The sequence below is a fragment of the Nipponia nippon genome, unplaced genomic scaffold, assembly GCF_047370975.1.
Source record: "Nipponia nippon isolate SJK-2023a ecotype South Korea unplaced genomic scaffold, ASM4737097v1 scaffold_2, whole genome shotgun sequence".
Lineage (NCBI taxonomy): Eukaryota > Metazoa > Chordata > Aves > Pelecaniformes > Threskiornithidae > Nipponia > Nipponia nippon.
This window is the reverse complement of record NW_028262336.1, coordinates 17,320,534-17,337,455: the sequence shown is the minus strand read 5'-3', so window position 1 is coordinate 17,337,455 and position 16,922 is coordinate 17,320,534. Positions and strand designations below refer to the sequence as shown.

At 37.5% G+C, this 16,922-nt stretch overlaps 1 long non-coding RNA gene across 1 annotated transcript in view; it reads right to left on the bottom strand.

The window, feature by feature from the left end:
• Positions 1-16,922, bottom strand: part of LOC148055676 (uncharacterized) — a 51,791-nt gene that overhangs the window by 11,919 nt on the left and 22,950 nt on the right. The window contains exon 2 of the long non-coding RNA XR_015704716.1: positions 1,030-1,135. This is a non-coding gene — a long non-coding RNA (uncharacterized LOC148055676). The remainder of the gene's footprint in view (positions 1-1,029; positions 1,136-16,922) is intronic.

The following is a 16,922-nucleotide window of genomic DNA, read 5'->3' as shown; positions in this document are numbered from 1 at the left end:
TTCCTTTAAAGAAATGAAGTGTCCCCCACAAAGGGACATTGAAGGTAGACAACAGAATTCCTCATCAAAATGCAACTCTGCTGCTAGTTACCTATAGCAGAAACAAGTGCTGGATTCGATCTATCTTTACTATATAAGCATGTTTCTATTTTTGGATTTAGGAAATTTAACTAAATTTTTCTTAGACATTTCACAGCTGATTTTTCCAATCCATAAGAACTCAGCCGTCCTTTGGGAACACAACAACACAGCTGCCTTTTTATATGGGAAGGAGTATAAAGTAACCAATACCTCTCACATACAGTCCTCTATGGACTGGCTTTTGCAGGGCCACTTAGGGCCTTAAGTGGCTTCTTTCATGAATTATGTCCGCACCTACCATGCAGACATAGCAAATCCTGATTTACTGTGGATATACTCAGTGCATGTAATACCTCTATGGGTCTACTGGAATATGCCTGGCTTATGACTGAAGCAATGATTTGCTTCATATGCACAGCAGTTCTGATGCCCGCTTGCTCCCTGCCTGCATGAAGGGCACCTGAGAAGAAGCTGGGAAAGGGCTACTTTCACCAAACATTCCTCCAGCCTGAGGCCTCCTAGAGCAGAAGTCCTGTATATACTTGTGTGTTTAATGCTCTCTGGTGATAGCACATTTAATGCTGCCCTGCCATGCGTTAGCTGTTTGGCCATCAGCACTTTTCCAGTTACTGTCCAGCTAACCGCAATTCAGGGCTTGCACTCACCCTCCCTATAGATTCCGGGATGTAACAACAAAACATTCACGCTCTGTCCGCTATCCTCTGCTCTCTGCTGTACTTGCTAAGCTTCAGTCTTATTACCAAATTGAAACCATCCAAGCATAAAATTAAGATGACACACTTTAAACCATGTGTAGCAGTTTCACAAATCTAAGAATTGTAATAATCGTCATTTATACAATTAAAACAAATTCCAACCCAAGCAACAGATTTCAGTCAATCCAAAGACAGAATGTTTACTAATGAGGTTATAATTCACAGAGATTACCTGGCAGGATTTTTTTTCTTCCTCCTTACCCCTGCCCCTGCTCAGGTTGGGAAGCGGGGAATCCCATTGCTACAGGTAGTCTGGTCTCCAGATTTCAACGGAAAACCTGCAAGAAAAGGGCTCTGTAAAGAAGTGGTACAGGATAAAGAAGATGCAGCGGCATAACAAATACAGATTTCTAGAAACATGCTGGAAGCTGAGTTTTTTATTTTAGGACAGTGAGAGCTTCTGAGCAAACAGAAATCTTCTTCACTGAAGCTAAAGGTGCCATTTCACACATAGATTACATACAAATCATGAAAGAAGTTTTGAGCCATTCAAATAATTGTTGGTCACATTATTTCAAGCATTCATTTATAATACTGCTTATTTAGCGAGTTGGTCTTCATCTTTTGCAAATAAAAAGTTTCTATTTAGCTCAAATGAAAATGGATGAGTAGGAATTACGTGACAAATTTAAGAGGGCCAGAACCTGTATAATGACCACTAAAAAGCAGTTTGCAGAGTATGACTGGTGATATGAGCGCTCAGTCGGGGGCACAAGGAATCGTGGTGGAAGAGGCAGCTCTCAGAGCTCCATGAGAGCGTGGAGACCTGCGGGATGCCAGGCTACATTACAGGGGGCAAGATGATTTTGGCAAGTGTCATCTGGTGTGTAATATCTATTGTGATAGTTGTACAGGTATTAATGAGAAAGTCTGTAAGTACTTAAAGGAAACCATAGTTATGAATATTAACCAGCTAATAAATCATGCCAGATACTCTGACTGGGTACTTGATCAAATCATAAAAACTTCTGAAATGGAATTATAGCAGATAGTATATGTAGATTTCATTAAAGTACCTGGTACAGAGATTCAAACCTTTTATACATAAAAACATATTTTTCAGTTAATGACAAAAGCTAACATGGGGAAGCTTTATGGGTACAAGTATTATTGCTGGATTGATAATTTTCAACAATAAATCAATTGCCCACAGCAGACAGGCCCTCTGGCAGAAAAATGAAAGGCAAAATGCTAACTTAAAAGATACTGTTTCACTAGACAGGGATATATAGCTCTAGTTTGCCTGGACAGAACTGTAAAATGTACAGCTGGAGAGCACCGCTCATAGCTCTACTCTTTCATAACTGTTGTGATGGGAAGAGATGTTGCCCTCTTGAAAAGCATAGCCTCATGAGGTGGGATGACAGTGAAAGATCTAGTCCACCGTTTTTTTAGGGTCGCAGTATATTCATGGAGAGATGAGTAATTCAGTTCTGATGTAGAAAGATATGAAAATCGATGATCCTGTCAAGGCCAGACCATGCAAGTAATGACTGAGAGCAATTTTCATCTGTAAGCTCTTTACATGTTTACATGAAATAAATTGTTCTCTTTCCAATGATGGGATGTTGCCATTCCAGAAATCCTCACAGCTGGCAATTTCAGTAGAGTTCAAGAATTAAGTGTATACAGACCCTACCTTTATCTGCATAGACATACTTGTTTGGGGTCAGGTCCCATACGCACCAGAAAGGTAACATGTGGAAATGTCTTCCAGTTGTGTATTCTGTGCTTCTATGGATATAGAGAAAGTCATGGTTCGAAGCTGGTGTTTATTAAAGCTTCTATAATTAGAAAATGCAGATGTTTTCTCTATGTGCATAATGTAAACTCTATGTAGTGTAAATGCAGTAACAGTGAAGTGAAAGTTTCCAGCACATAATTTTTGTATATGAATTCTAAGTGTCTGGATAACATTCTGAAGATTTAACTATTGTTTTCAAAAATCATCTATGAAGATAGCTTAGCAAAGTGTCTACAAGTAAAGCTGTTTCACTACAGTGCAGTGTATCTCATCCTTTTCATGCTGAAAAGATGAAAACTTCATTATCTTTATAGGTTTACTGTAAAAGTAATGTATAAATGCTAAGAAGCAGCCTGTATAATTCATTTTCATTAACTCAGTGTGTTGACAGAGAATTCTTGATCTCAAAGGATATGGTTAATTGTGAGTTGAGGGAATATTTCTTTGGTTTTATTGGTCCTGCAGAACATATTAGAGCAGGTTTGGCCCCATAATAACCACAGCTTCATTGACTTCCCAAATAGAGGCAGCTTGCATCCAAGCTGCTCAAACTGTATGTGTCCATACAGGTGTGCTGCAAGGACTCAGCCATGGTACCAGAGGGAGTCAGTAGTAGAAGAGGACACTCAATCTAATACAGTTGAGTTTGAAGCTGGTAACATAAACATCTAGATTGTTTTGTACTATTCCTGCCTTGAGATGATTTGCACTCAGAAAAGAAGGACCAATGCTGCCTGTAGCCACTGAAGTGTAGCACAGAGATGTCCAAATTAGCTTTAAGCGTAGCAGCTCAGGCACTGTACTGTAGCCATTACCATGCAGAGACCCCAGCTTCTCAGCAGGGTGATTTCATCTGCAAGGGCTCTGTGCTGCTGTCACCGTCAAGCAGTCATGCCCTAACTATTTCTGTTGAACTTAGCCTCTTTTATATTAATGGATTTCACTGCTTGAGGTATTTTAATTGTGTTCTATTGCCAAAGGCTTTCTAATACCTTGATGATGTTTTATGTAGAAACAGAAGTTTCTGGTTGCTTGAAGACTGAGATGACATCCTGAGTAATTGCACAGCTTAGGAAGATGGTATCTGAGCATATGCCTGACAATTTCACATTCGCATTTGATAACCTTATAATTTATATGAATAATCTAGAAACACAACAGAAATGCCCCAGTGGCTCTGGTGCATTTATTTTTAAAGGCAATTAGCATACAGCCTTCCCAACATTCCCAGCTATCTAGCCAGCTTTTAATACAAATGAATTAGACGCTAATAAAGAATAAAACAGCTTGATGTGGCTGGTCTCACCTGAATTGTCCTTAGTAGGACTATTTTGCTAAGCAAGATTCCCACATCTGTTGAAGCACGGTCAGTCTGCGGCCCTGGTAGTATGTGGTGAGGTGACAATTTCAAATCATACCTTTTGCATTGTTTTAATGCAGACAGCGCCCCAATCTAGTTCACAGGATTGTCCCACAAACAGTTGTGCCAGCACAGCTTGGAAGACAGGGACGAGGTCTGTGCTACAGCAGTGGAAACGAGCTGGGGAAGCCAGCTGCCTAACATCGCCTAATGCCGCCTAACATTTTGTACTGAAAAATTATGGCTACATCAGCACATAATTAGCGCAATTCCTAAGGAAGGAATATATTCAAAAGAAAGATTGGGGGGAGAATATCTTTTGCTGCTTTTTTTTTTTTCAGTTTTGGAAGAAAGCTTGGTCTACAACATTGCCATCTTAAAGTCTGAAATAGAAGATAAGCTATGACTAAAGTTACGTGGAAAATATTACTTATAGATGAACGAAGGTGCTTTAACTCTCCCTTCCCAGCCTTACTAGCACCGTTGAGTAAAATGCACTTTCCCCTCACATATGATGTGGTCACAACTGTGCAGCTGAGCAGCATTCCCATTTAGATCAAGACTTCATCCAGCCCTGATACAACTACTGCTAATTCATGCAGTACAGATATTGCTCTCATTGAAACCCATCTCATACACTCATTATATTTATATTATATGTACAAAGTCAACCACAAAAGCCAAAGGAATGTTGTATGGCAGGCTTGAAATTTTATTATTTACAGAGGTTCTGCCACTATGTAATTTCAGTTTTCAGCTCTCTTGATGGGTATTGAAGATATTTACATGAGGATATATATACAGATAAGATCCTCAGATAGTGAAAAACTGGAAGTCTGGCTCAAGTCAGAACTATATCAGTTTACACCCCCTCAAGATCTGATCCAGGTTTGTGTTGCTTAAAAGCATACTTGTTTCTCACTTGAAGTCAGTATTCACTGTTTGCAACATTACAATGTGCTGCTTTAAAGATAATCTGGTTGCCAGAAACAGTGAAGTATGTCTGCTTGAAAGAAAAAAGCAGCAGGAGCAGAGGAACCCTTAACCCACAAAAGATCATATTTTTCAGGGAAATGTACTTAGTAATTAAAAACAAATGGAAAGATATGATGAAAACAAAGTATTAACAGAACTGGCTGTTTAGAAATAAAATGTTTTCCTGCTTTTTTTCCCCACTATTTACCAGCAATTTTAAACCAAAATGATTTAATTTTAAAATTGTTTAGATGACTACGTTAATTAATGCAAATTAAAATAGATAACATAGTTGAGGTAAAAACGTATGATTTACATAGTGAAGACGTGTCAAAAGAACAAGCCACAATATAAAAATTGACATGATGTTGTCAATTAACATGGGTAGAGTCTATTATACTATATTCAGCTAAATACTACTTCATTTTTCTATTTCTTCCAACATTCAAACACCGTATTACACTACTGTGCATTTGTCTTTATTTTGGCACAAAAGAACAACGAACGCCATTAAAATGCACACACAAATGAGTCGAAGCTCCCATAGAGATTTACTTCATCAATATATTTTAAAGAATTCTCTTTAGTCTTGCATTTTAAATAAAGTTGCTCTTTTGCTCTGCTTAGAGATTGGGATGACTTTTCACATTACAAAACTTCTTACGTCTGTTCGAACTATTCCACCAGTATTAATCCTTTCTGTGGTTTTTAAATATTTCAGTATCTCATTACCAGATTAAAAATTCTGATGATTTTTAAGCAGCTGTGAAAACTATGGCATACATTTTCCTCCATAATTTCTAATCTGATATAGAAGTTGTTCTTTTTGAAAAAAATACTGTGAAACCAATAAATTATCCTGTACTCAATCACACAGCCATCCTGGTAAAGAGGGTTACTTATAAAAATCTGAGGTGGTAAAAAGCATGTGACAAATAGTTTTCACATTATTTCAGTCTACCAAATTATTTTTACAATTAAACTTATAAATGGAATTACTGACACTTTTAAAAATTAGAATTTCTGTAAATCATAGGCTAACTTCTCTGCTGATCTAAAGGAGAAAGCTTCACCAAAGCTTCTGTAGATGTATTCAGCTGTAGCAAAAGCCATTTGCTATTGTCAAAGCCTGCCAATTTTTTGTTAACTGGTGGACTACATTCTGTTTAAAACTGGGAGTGCAATCAAGTGCAGGAGAGGACTTTCCTGTTTTGTCTTCTATGAAGTGGTCACCAAATGGTCAAATGGTAACAAAAACCTTGTTATTTCAGAAGAGGGCTGGAAGGAGTGATCCAACATTGGCACATCTCTGCCCACCTCTTTTGAAACAAAGTCAACTTCTAAATAATTATTCCAGTTGTTTAATAAACAGATTTTTTTTCTAAAGAAAAGCAGGTGAATGAGAGGTAATCAGTAAATTAAAAGAAATCCGAATTAGTAAATAAAAATTTCCTTCTCCTTGATCTAAAGTCATCATAATCCAGTGCAGCTACCAATAAGCTTCAGGGTTTATAAAAGAAAGTATACTAACTGACCAGTATTTAATTGTTAAGGTCTGTCTATAGCAAGGAAGTGGGCTGTATTATAAAACGCATATGCATCAGACATATGTATCTTCATGCCAAATGTTTTACTGTATTATAGAACCAGAGAAGGGGGGAAAAAAGGTTCATTTGAAAAGAAACGGTTAATGCTGAATAGACGCAACAGACTGCACATACTACTAGTTAGTTACCATAAAAATATGTAATTAAGAACAACTTTCATAAGACATTGAGACACTTACATTTACAGAATTTTCCTAACGAAAAAGTATTTTTCCATATGTGGCCAGCCCTTTGAATTTCAGTAGTCTACAAACCACTCCTTACCTTGCCAAAATATCAAAAAAGGAAAGAGAACTGTATCCTATCTCCTGTTTTGATTTATTACTCGTTTATTTTACATTTCTTGTCAGAGTAAATGGCCTTCGGCAATATACATAACAGTTAAACAAATGCCAAGTAAAATCAGATAATTTTGTCATAGGTCCTTAGCTTTGAGTTGTGTCCTTGGCTGAAAAGTTCTTCCATGTAACTTGGAAAGCAATAGTGTGGTCTTATTAGCCCCACTAAAAACTTGAAAATAATTTCCTCCTATTAACAAGGACTCTCTTTGTATTTAAATAGATATAATTAATACAATATTCACTGAAAAGTCTGTTTTAGAGAATACACAGGGCCCAGTCCAGCGCTATTTGAAATCTGTGGACATAATGAAGTTTAGAAACAGATAAATCAACATTCCAAAAGCTGTATAAATTCATTTTAAAAACCCCTATGTTCTTTTATAAGTCTCATAAAACAAGCCTATTCAAAATTAAATTTCAAGCAAGACAATGTATGTTAAGCTCTAAATTTACTACAACTTATTAAAATTCTCAAAATGCCTTTTAACATTTAATGTCTTAAGCAGTTCATGTTTGTGCTGAAGTTTTAAAATAGGCCAAACCACAGGATCAATGGGAGAAGTCATTAAGTAAACTGAAAATTTATTGAAGTGGTGTTTCAGTTTTTGGCAGCAGTAGCTCCACTTGCAGGTGTAAAGAATATTCATTCAATGAAATTATTTCAGTACCTAGTTTATACAACGTTATGAACTAATTGGTAAATTAGTTCAGCAGAACTTACTTTTCTTTTTTACTCTAAAAACTGCAGTAAGATCTTGTCATTCCAAAAAACAGACAAATATGTTAACCACAATATGTATGTTTACTAATCATATGTAATGTTGTCTTTGGTTTAGAAGCATAGCAAAAAAGTTGCAATTCAAGAACACTTTTTAAAGTTTTATTGACTTGATATTATTTTTTTAATGTTTTTGTACATTGTAATTGAATCTTAATTTGCATCAAGATCTAATCGGGTGGAAACTAAGTAAAGTTAATATTCTTTCAATGACAAATGCTTTTTTCAGTGATTCTTTGATTCACCATTGTCTAATAAAATAAAATGCAAAAAAAAAAAAAAGGCCAAATGCATATGTGTTACATAATTTCTTAAATAAATGTTCATAGTATTTCCCATAGCATATTTCCATTAGGAAATATGAGCTTTGTACTCACTTGCAATCGTCATCTTTAATGGCTGCCAAAGACTGGAAATCAACTCCCCTTTAGAGAACTGACTAAATCATTGCAAATGCAAGGTGAGTTTAGAACTATTATTTGATTTTAGTCTTCCTGATTGTTGATTAGAATCATAAATAATATTGACTTAATCACTTGAGTTAAGTTTAATCTTTGCAGGTTTCATTGCAATGAAAGCGTTGTTGATTGAGTCACAACTGAGATATTGCACTGTGAAGATGTCATATAACTTATCTATCCCAAATCTCAATGCTCGAGAAACTGAAAGGGTCACAAGAAAGATAGACAGAAGGGCATTTTGGTCTTGGAGCTACACAAGCAATTTCTGGGGATGCCAAAGATGCTCAGCCTTTAATGTGATCTTAATTTTCATGAGAACCAACACCATTTGCTTGCTTTTTCAGACAGGATCCACACAATGAAATGCCCAATGGATGAATCTGCTGTCAGTTACAAGAACGTATATCCACAAGGTCACCAATTTTAATATACCGATGTATCAGAGGAAAACATTTTGGTCAGGAACTTTGTGAGGATAATCCCAGCAGGTGCAGAGCTGCAGACTTTAAACCAAGGTCACTGCTAGTCCTCTCCAAGTTAGAGTCTTCATCAGTGACATTTCCATGCCACAAACAATTTTAAAAATAAATACAGCTACATAATAACACATCTCTTCTGTGCCCCCTACCCAGCTCACCAGATCCACTCCCTTCCTCATGGGAGGTCTGGTTCCCATGGCAATGAAACCACCTTCATCTGCTGTTTTGTAGCCCCCCCCCCCCCCACCTTGTACCACCTCCACCCTGGCATGCCCCAAACAGGCTGAATGTGGAAACTCTGACAAGTTTACTCATACTGTTAAAATTAACAGTCTGGGGGCTAGCGGGATGTAAACTCAAACCTCCTCTCTCAGATGTATATCACTGATAGCCCTCCTGGAGGTTGAACAAAAAAACAAATGCAAGAAATGCCAACCATGTGTCATGAAGTTACTTCTTCACGTAACCATGGCAAAGCGTAGGCAGCTAAGCAAAACTGTGATCATTTTGAATGGTTTAAAATATTCTTATTGTCATTTGAGAGGCCAGCTGATGGCCAAATAGGGTTTAGACCAACTATGTGATTCAGGATTAGAGACCAAACGGGTGTTGATATTTCTGCTTGCATTGGACCTTTTGGTCAGAAAATTTCAATCTAATGAGGAAATTCAAAATTATATTTAGTTTTTAGACATGACTCCTTTCCCTTTATCCCCCACGGTCTAAAACTCTAGGCAGCCAGGACCATGAAATCAAAGTAAAAGGGACACAGTACAAGTCCCTTTGCCGCCTCTTTCAACGTAGTGCAGTAGGCAGCCATCACTGGCAGCCTGTTGGCTTCCTGGGCGTTTCGACATAACTAAGCCAATGATATGATACATTTGGGAAAATGCTCCTGGGACAATTTTGCTGGTTAGAAGCTATTACTGTTATGAAATGCAACGGCAAACTAACATTGTAATGTAAGTGTAAGTTTTTATGGCCGCTTGGAAATCTCTTGTTTGCTCATCTGAGCCATGATTTTTCCATACTACTACTATTTTAATAACAACATCTCCATGCTAGTAAAGAACTCTCACATGAAGACTGCCAGCCTTTTTTTCCTCTTTCTGTTGCAACCTGACCAAAGTTATCAGAAACTGCTATACTCTCTTACTTTTTTTTTTTTTTAAAGTCCATCTTATCTAACACTGCTCACATTACAGCTGCAAAACAACATCAGTAAAGCAGATAGCTATGCAACTTTGCAGCCCACTAGGCAAAACTTAAAATTGTTGTGCATAAAGGTGGTTTGGTTTTTTTGACGGGAAGATGACTAAAGCAAAGACACAGATGCCTGATGCCACTTGAGAAAATTGTGGTCTTTCTCTCATCCTTATTGAGTCACGCTGAATTGTAGAACGTATGGACATTTGGTTGTGTGGGCCCCATTCAATGGTATTCTGAGAAGCAAAAATGGCTGAATGGCATCCATATGGTTGACAGCTTGATATGCCAAGTAACAAGGTAAACGTTTTGGCAGCAGCAGAGGGCAAGAAACACATTTTGAATATAATTCTTTCAATTTATGCTGTCTGTTCACTGGGAGAGAATAACTACCAATACAGCACATTGGTTTTAGTATGTGCAATACCTGAATAGTTTGAGACAGCTGTCATCATGATAAGACCTACAGCTGGAAACTCGAAATAGTGATATGATTTACAGTGTGTTAAGATGTTAGCAAAAAAATCATTAGATTGGACTTAGTGAATGATGTCACTGGATAAAAGATACTAAGTACAAACAAGGATCCTAAAATTTTTCACCTTTTATTTCTATCAAGAGTGTTTCCATAATATATAGTGAAGTCCTTGTATACCCAGCATGTTTATGTAACTCAATATCAGCCTTAATGCCTCAAATGTTTTCATTCATGAAAAATCTTAGACACTCTAAAATCATCCCTGCCCTGCCTTCTCACTCATAAACACACACACTCCATCTGAAAAATTTTATCTGTCTCTATTTTTTCTCTCTCAATCATACCCTCACATCTTTTCCTCTCAATTATCCCTGAGCAAACTGGATGTGTATAAAATGCCTAAACAAAATTAAGGTAAGATTTTACTCCCAAGAGGCTATAAAACATAAAGCAATGGAATACCATACTACGTTACAGTTTTCAGGTTACGTAAGTAAAAAAAAAAAAAGTATTATGAATTTGCACATATGCAGTTTGCCAAGATCCAAAAGCCAATGAAACCTGATCAGAGGATCCTCACTTATTTTAAATCAAAACCGGTTTTGGCTGACTATATTCCTTTCTACCTAATGCCAAAATAGCACAAGTGCAAGTATAAAAACATTTGCAGAAAGTATATTCTTTACTCTTTGTTACTTGGAGGATTTACAAACTGTTTATACTTCTCAATAGATGCAGCAAATCTTATTACAGAGTTTGTGCCCCTTCATTCAATACAGCATTCCGGAAAAAGGGCAAATAAGTGTGACTGGGAAAGGAACCCTCAACCCAAAACTGAAGCCAGGATTTAACATTCTTTGCAAGTGCCAATAGTTTCTTCAATTACATCTAGAACTTGTAAACAGGAAAGTGTTTTACAGATACACTAAATGGCTAATTTTTAAGTCATTGGCCAACCTCCCCCTCCCCTCTCTCTTTTCTCCCTCCCCTCCAAAATCCCTGCGACTTAACCATGATTTATGAAAAAAAGAGGTGGAATTCTTCAGTGATGTCTGTGATATAATAATATATCATATATATATAGTATAGTATATATCCATAATATATATAGTAATAGCACCCACGGGAACAATATTATCTTTATTATTTTATCAGCTCTGGGCTAGGGGGTGATCAACACTAACGATCACTCAAAAAAGATGACATGGAAATAAATCAAGGAGAAGTTACAGAAGAAGTAAAAGTGATATATTCATTCTTCCATCTTATTTGCTTCATGGAATGCTATCTTTCCATTTATTACTCCTATCCCTAAATTATAATAAAAGAGGAACCTGCAAATTAGAATACTTGACGGAGTGAGTTATACTTCCTTCTCCCCATACAATACTCTGTATTAAGGACCTCTCATTTCTAGTCCAAGTCTTCCAGTTCACAGTATTTTTTAAAAGGTCTGACTTTCAGCATAGATTTTTTTCTGATACACAGTTTTACATATGCAAGTAATTACAGGCATAGTTTTTCTCTGCTCAGCAACGACTTTGAGGCCCCATTTAGAATAATCAGCTGTCCTATTACTTCTTGTGTTTGCAATCAGATACTTAAATCTAGGTGATCAAGTTTCAGAGGTCTGTCCCCAAAACTGTTATTACCTAGCTTATTAGTATCTTTGAGGGTATGCCACATATGTCCAAGAGATGCCACAAAGACAATTAAGTTTTTGCCATCAATGTGCTTGTCACTGTGCAGGAAGTCAAGGGAATTGCATAACTGGCACTGCTTAAATGTGAATTTGTGCAGGATTAGCTTTTAATTCAAAGCATAACTAGGGCATAAAAATACAGGTAAAGAATAGTCAAGATTGGAAGGGACTTCTGGAGGTCATCTGGTCAAAGTCCTCTGCTCAAGCAGGGCCCACCTAGACCCAGTTGCCCAGGACCATGTCCAGGCAGCTTTTGATTATCACCAAGAATGGAGACTCCACACCCTCTCTGGGTAACCTGTGCCACTGCTCAGTCACCCTCACAGTAAATAAATGTCTCCTGATGTCCAGAACGAATCTCCTGTGTTTCAGTTTGTGCCTATTGCATCTTGTCCTGTCACTAGGCACCACTGAAAAAGCTTGGCTCCACCTTCTTCACACCCTCTCTTCAGATAATAAATATCAATGTATAAAACATGGATGACATCCCCCCGAAGCCTTCTTTTCTCGAGGCTGAACAGCCCAGGCTCTCTCAGCCTTTCCTCATACGAGAGGTGCTCCAGTCCCTTAATCATTTTGGTGGCCTTTTACTAGACGCTCTCCAGTAGCTCCATCTCTTTTGTACTGGGAAAAAGTACAGGACCATGAAACACAATCCAAATATAATTTTGATTTAATAAAAAAAAAGGCAATTTCTAATGCTAATTTTGGATCATAACATAGAATCATAGAATCGTTTAGGTTGGAAAAGACCTTTAAGATCATCAAGTCCAACCATGGATGAACAGCTTTAGAGGAAGAATTAGGCTTTTAAATCAGCCTCTGAATGACAGATGCTGAAATCAAGAAAGTGACCCAGTTACTTGCATTATCATATCTGCTTCCCTTTGAGTTGATTGGGTTCATAGTTTACAGCCTTCAGTGGACCATCATAACACCAACTTGTGATTCAGAGCCTGCATATCCTACAGGCATCCTTCAGGTACCTCCCATTTTACCAGAGAGCACCCTGCTTTTTCTGTGCCCTTGTTACAGAGAAGTTCATGATGGTGACAGTCTTCATTTTCTAGTCCCTGTTGAGAGCAACTCAAAGTTGAGAAGGCAAGAGAATCCAGTTTCTTAAGCTTTGGCAAACCAGTCCTGCCCCCTAGCAGGACCCAAGCATAGCCTGTCCTTTCAGACAAGAAGGTTATTCAAAGTCAAATGAGAAGAACATTTACTGTAACAAATGCCCTTTAAAAATGTCTCTTCAATAGTAATGGATAAGCCTTGGAAGCAGTGGGAGAGCAGTTTAGGCACATATTCATAATTATTAAGAACAATTATTTAACTTTTTGAGACATTTGTCATGTTCTTATTCTTTTAGACTTCATTCTGTGTCTCCTCATACAGCTTATTAAAGACAAAATCAGTTACTTCTGAACCTTCACAAACGAAAATCCAAATCCAGTAAGATGCATAAGCGCATGTCTAGAACCAATAAAAAGGCTCTCTAACCTTGCACATGCACACTTCCATGTTTTACACAAGGACTCAATTCAGTCTGTTGTTTTCAGACATTTGGTATGGAAGAAGAGTCTCAGTAAATTCCTTGATGCAGCATCTAATTGTTGTTAAACTTCCAAGTCTTATACAGACATTGTTTTACCTCCTTGCATGTTCTCTCAACACTTGGGTTTTCACTGATTGGTGCTGTGTATTCTGCTTATTTATTAAATCAAAGCCTGTGACTTTTAGAAGACAGGGATCTCTTATTTTTCTGAAGTGCTGGCATTTGGAAACACAGAACATGTGTTACTCATCTGCAGTAGTAGAAAAGAATGTTTGAAATTCTATTTTTTTATTTGTCTTTTAGAAAACACATGTAAACTTCTTCTCATTTGCTTTGCTAATCAGACATATGCAACACTTAGATGTGCAAAAATGTTTGTGGAGTTAGTCACTATTTAAGAAACAGCAGATATTAATTCCAAATACTTTAAAAGCATCGCATAGCCAAAAATAGGTTTAAAAATTATGCACAAATTTCCATGAGCACAATAAATTCCCTAGGAAAGTTTTGATACAGCGTTAAGCACTGTGGGAACAAGAGAGTACAGGTGATTCTGACCAAGGTTACAAGAAACAGAAGGAGCTGTACGTGGCACTTGTCAACAGCAATCAATGTCGAAATGTATAGAAATATTTGTCTTCAATGGAGCAGTTTAGTGTGGATAGTTATCAGCTGTGCATAAGCAAAGAAGTCTGCTTGCTAAGCTGAGTTTAATCAAGCTCATCTTTGACTACAACAAATCAATAGAATTGAAATAATCTGGTCTTCGCAGGAGATGCCCTGTACCTTTAGGCAGCTGCTCTCAGCAGTCTCAAGTGTAGTTAAAAAAACGAAAACAACAAAGGTATCATGGGCAAGGCTAGTAGATATTTCCTTGGGGACCTTCATGAAAATACATATAAATTTCCCACAATAAGTATAAAACCATCAAGTTCAAAATGCCACAGATATCAATAACTCGGCAGGATTCCTTCAGTGACCTACATGAATGCTAACACTTCCATTATTGGGGCTTTTTTGTTTTGCTTTTTTAAAAGAAAAAAAATTGAAGGAATATAAAACATAAAAAAGCCAACCTGCCCCTGAAGAGATATGTTCTTCTAGGCTGGAAGTTTCCACAATGGATCAGTTTGGACTTCGTTTTATCCCAAGAAGCATTTGGTAATGCTCCGAGATGGATTCTGGGTGCCTAAACATAAGGAACAGTTGTGTAATAGGAAACTTTTTTTCCCCTTAAGACTCCCTTCACAGGAGTACTGTCAGTGGAAGTACACATCCATTCCTATGTAGGCTGCAGATCTGGAACTCTTTATAGGACAAGGAAATTTAAATAACTGAAAAAGTCCCTATATAAGGCAAGTCAGGATTACTTATGCTTTGTTATCAGCGAAAGGCATCTTGTAAGACTATCCTTCTGCTACTCTACTGCTATTGTTTTGCTGAAAGATTTATTAAAACAAAATTCAACCTGAAGTATCTCTAAAATCTGTGAGACTACAGAGACTGCTCCATTTCCACAAGTGCTCTGAGAGTCTTCTGGAAAAGTGAGCTAAAAGCTTAAATTACCAAGTATTAGTCTGAATGAATTTGTTAACCTGTTTCATTAAACTGGGCTGCTTTCATGCCTGTAGTTAAATACTGAGCAATGGGAAATGTTTCTCTTCTATTCTGCCTACAGCATGCTTAAAGGAAATTTCAGACAAGGCAGAGGCATAAGTTTCTTTATGGCTTTCCCCTCCTCATCCCTCCTCCATCCTGTCCCTCCTTCTTGAAGCACAACAGGCCACCAAGTCAGAGCAATTTATTCTTTTGCTACAGGAGCCTCACTGAGCTGGTCCCATGTGAGAATGTGAAGATAATAGAAAAAAAGAACAATAAAAATGAATCTCCTCATTATAGACCACTAGGGGGAAGTTTGCCCTTGGAGATGCTTCCCCAGCCTTCTCTTAATCTTTGCTCCTACTACAGTGCATAAAGCTCTGAAAAACAAGTAGATCTGTCTGTAAATCAGAACCAAAGATGCCTGACTCTAAAGATTTGTGGCTCAACAACCAGCTGCTAATGAACTAGGTAATCCCAAACTCTCTGTCCTGCTCCCTGCCATTCTTCCCAACAACCCGCTATTACTTGCTTGCTATCTCCATTTGGCCAGTGACAGCAACCTTCTGGCCGTGTGGTTGGCTTGCTTATCCACCTGTGAGCTGGCCTGACCTAGAAATGATTCATTTTGACCCAGATCAGCAAGTGGCTCTGGTGACCACACAGCCACAGGACTGCTAGAGCAATGTAAAGGACGAAGCAGCAATGCATGGGCTGTTCTTTCCAGGGACAGCCCACCATTTTCTTGAGGTTAAACTAAGCTTGAAACTGTAAATATATTTGAAACGTCTGACCTTTTGTCAAAATTTGTTAACATTGGCCAATAGACTGAAAACATGATGTGGAAGCCTCAGAGATGACAGTGCATATAAACATTTGGATTGCAGAGGTTGCATCAGGCTAACAACGTTATGTGCAAGAGAGATGTAAAAGTTTGTTCTGCTGTCCCAGGACAACGAGGAAGCCTGACTACAGACTGAAACTGCATGTCACTGCTAGCTGGCATGACTTCTTAAATAAATCTAACAAGATTGGAATTACTTCTTAATACTTAATTGTTTGAATCAGAAGCCAGCATAAGAACCTTGGGTTTCTTGCTGCCTGAAAATGAAGTTTCTATCACTGAGAAATGCAAAGAAAATAAACTATCTTTTAAAGAGTAATAGATTTCTTTAGTTTCTCAAATCATGATACTATGACCAAGCAACCGATTTCCCTCAAGAAAGAGTCCTGCCCTATAGCAGGACATAATTTTTGAACAGCTGTAGTTAGCAATACTGAGCACATGAAAAGCCTAAATTTGGAACACTATCAACTGCTTGACAGATAAAGGAAAAATACACATTCATTAAAACTGAAAGTAAAGGCATGGAACTGCATAGAAAACAGGAAAGAAATTAATTCTTTGGTCAACAAGTGTTTCTGAACTAGCTGGAGCAACTTTTGGACCAGTTCGTTTCTTGCTCACTATAATCATAACACATTTTTATTTTCAGCAGATGTTGTTTAGTTGTTCCAAGTCTCACTATTTTGAAATTCAAGGAAAAACAGCAACCTGGCTTCCAAAACTCTTAGACAAGTTTCAATGTAATGAAATTTGTGATTATTTAGCTTTGGCTTTTCACTTTTAAATCAACAGCCTACAATCAGTTCAATATTTAAAGAATTTCTCTGCAAAGGCAGACTGCAGACTTTCTTATGGTATTCAGTTTTAATGAAAGCCAATATTCTCAGTGCAATTTATTGATTCCAGTAGTTGAGCCTTTTGGGAAAACATCCCAGT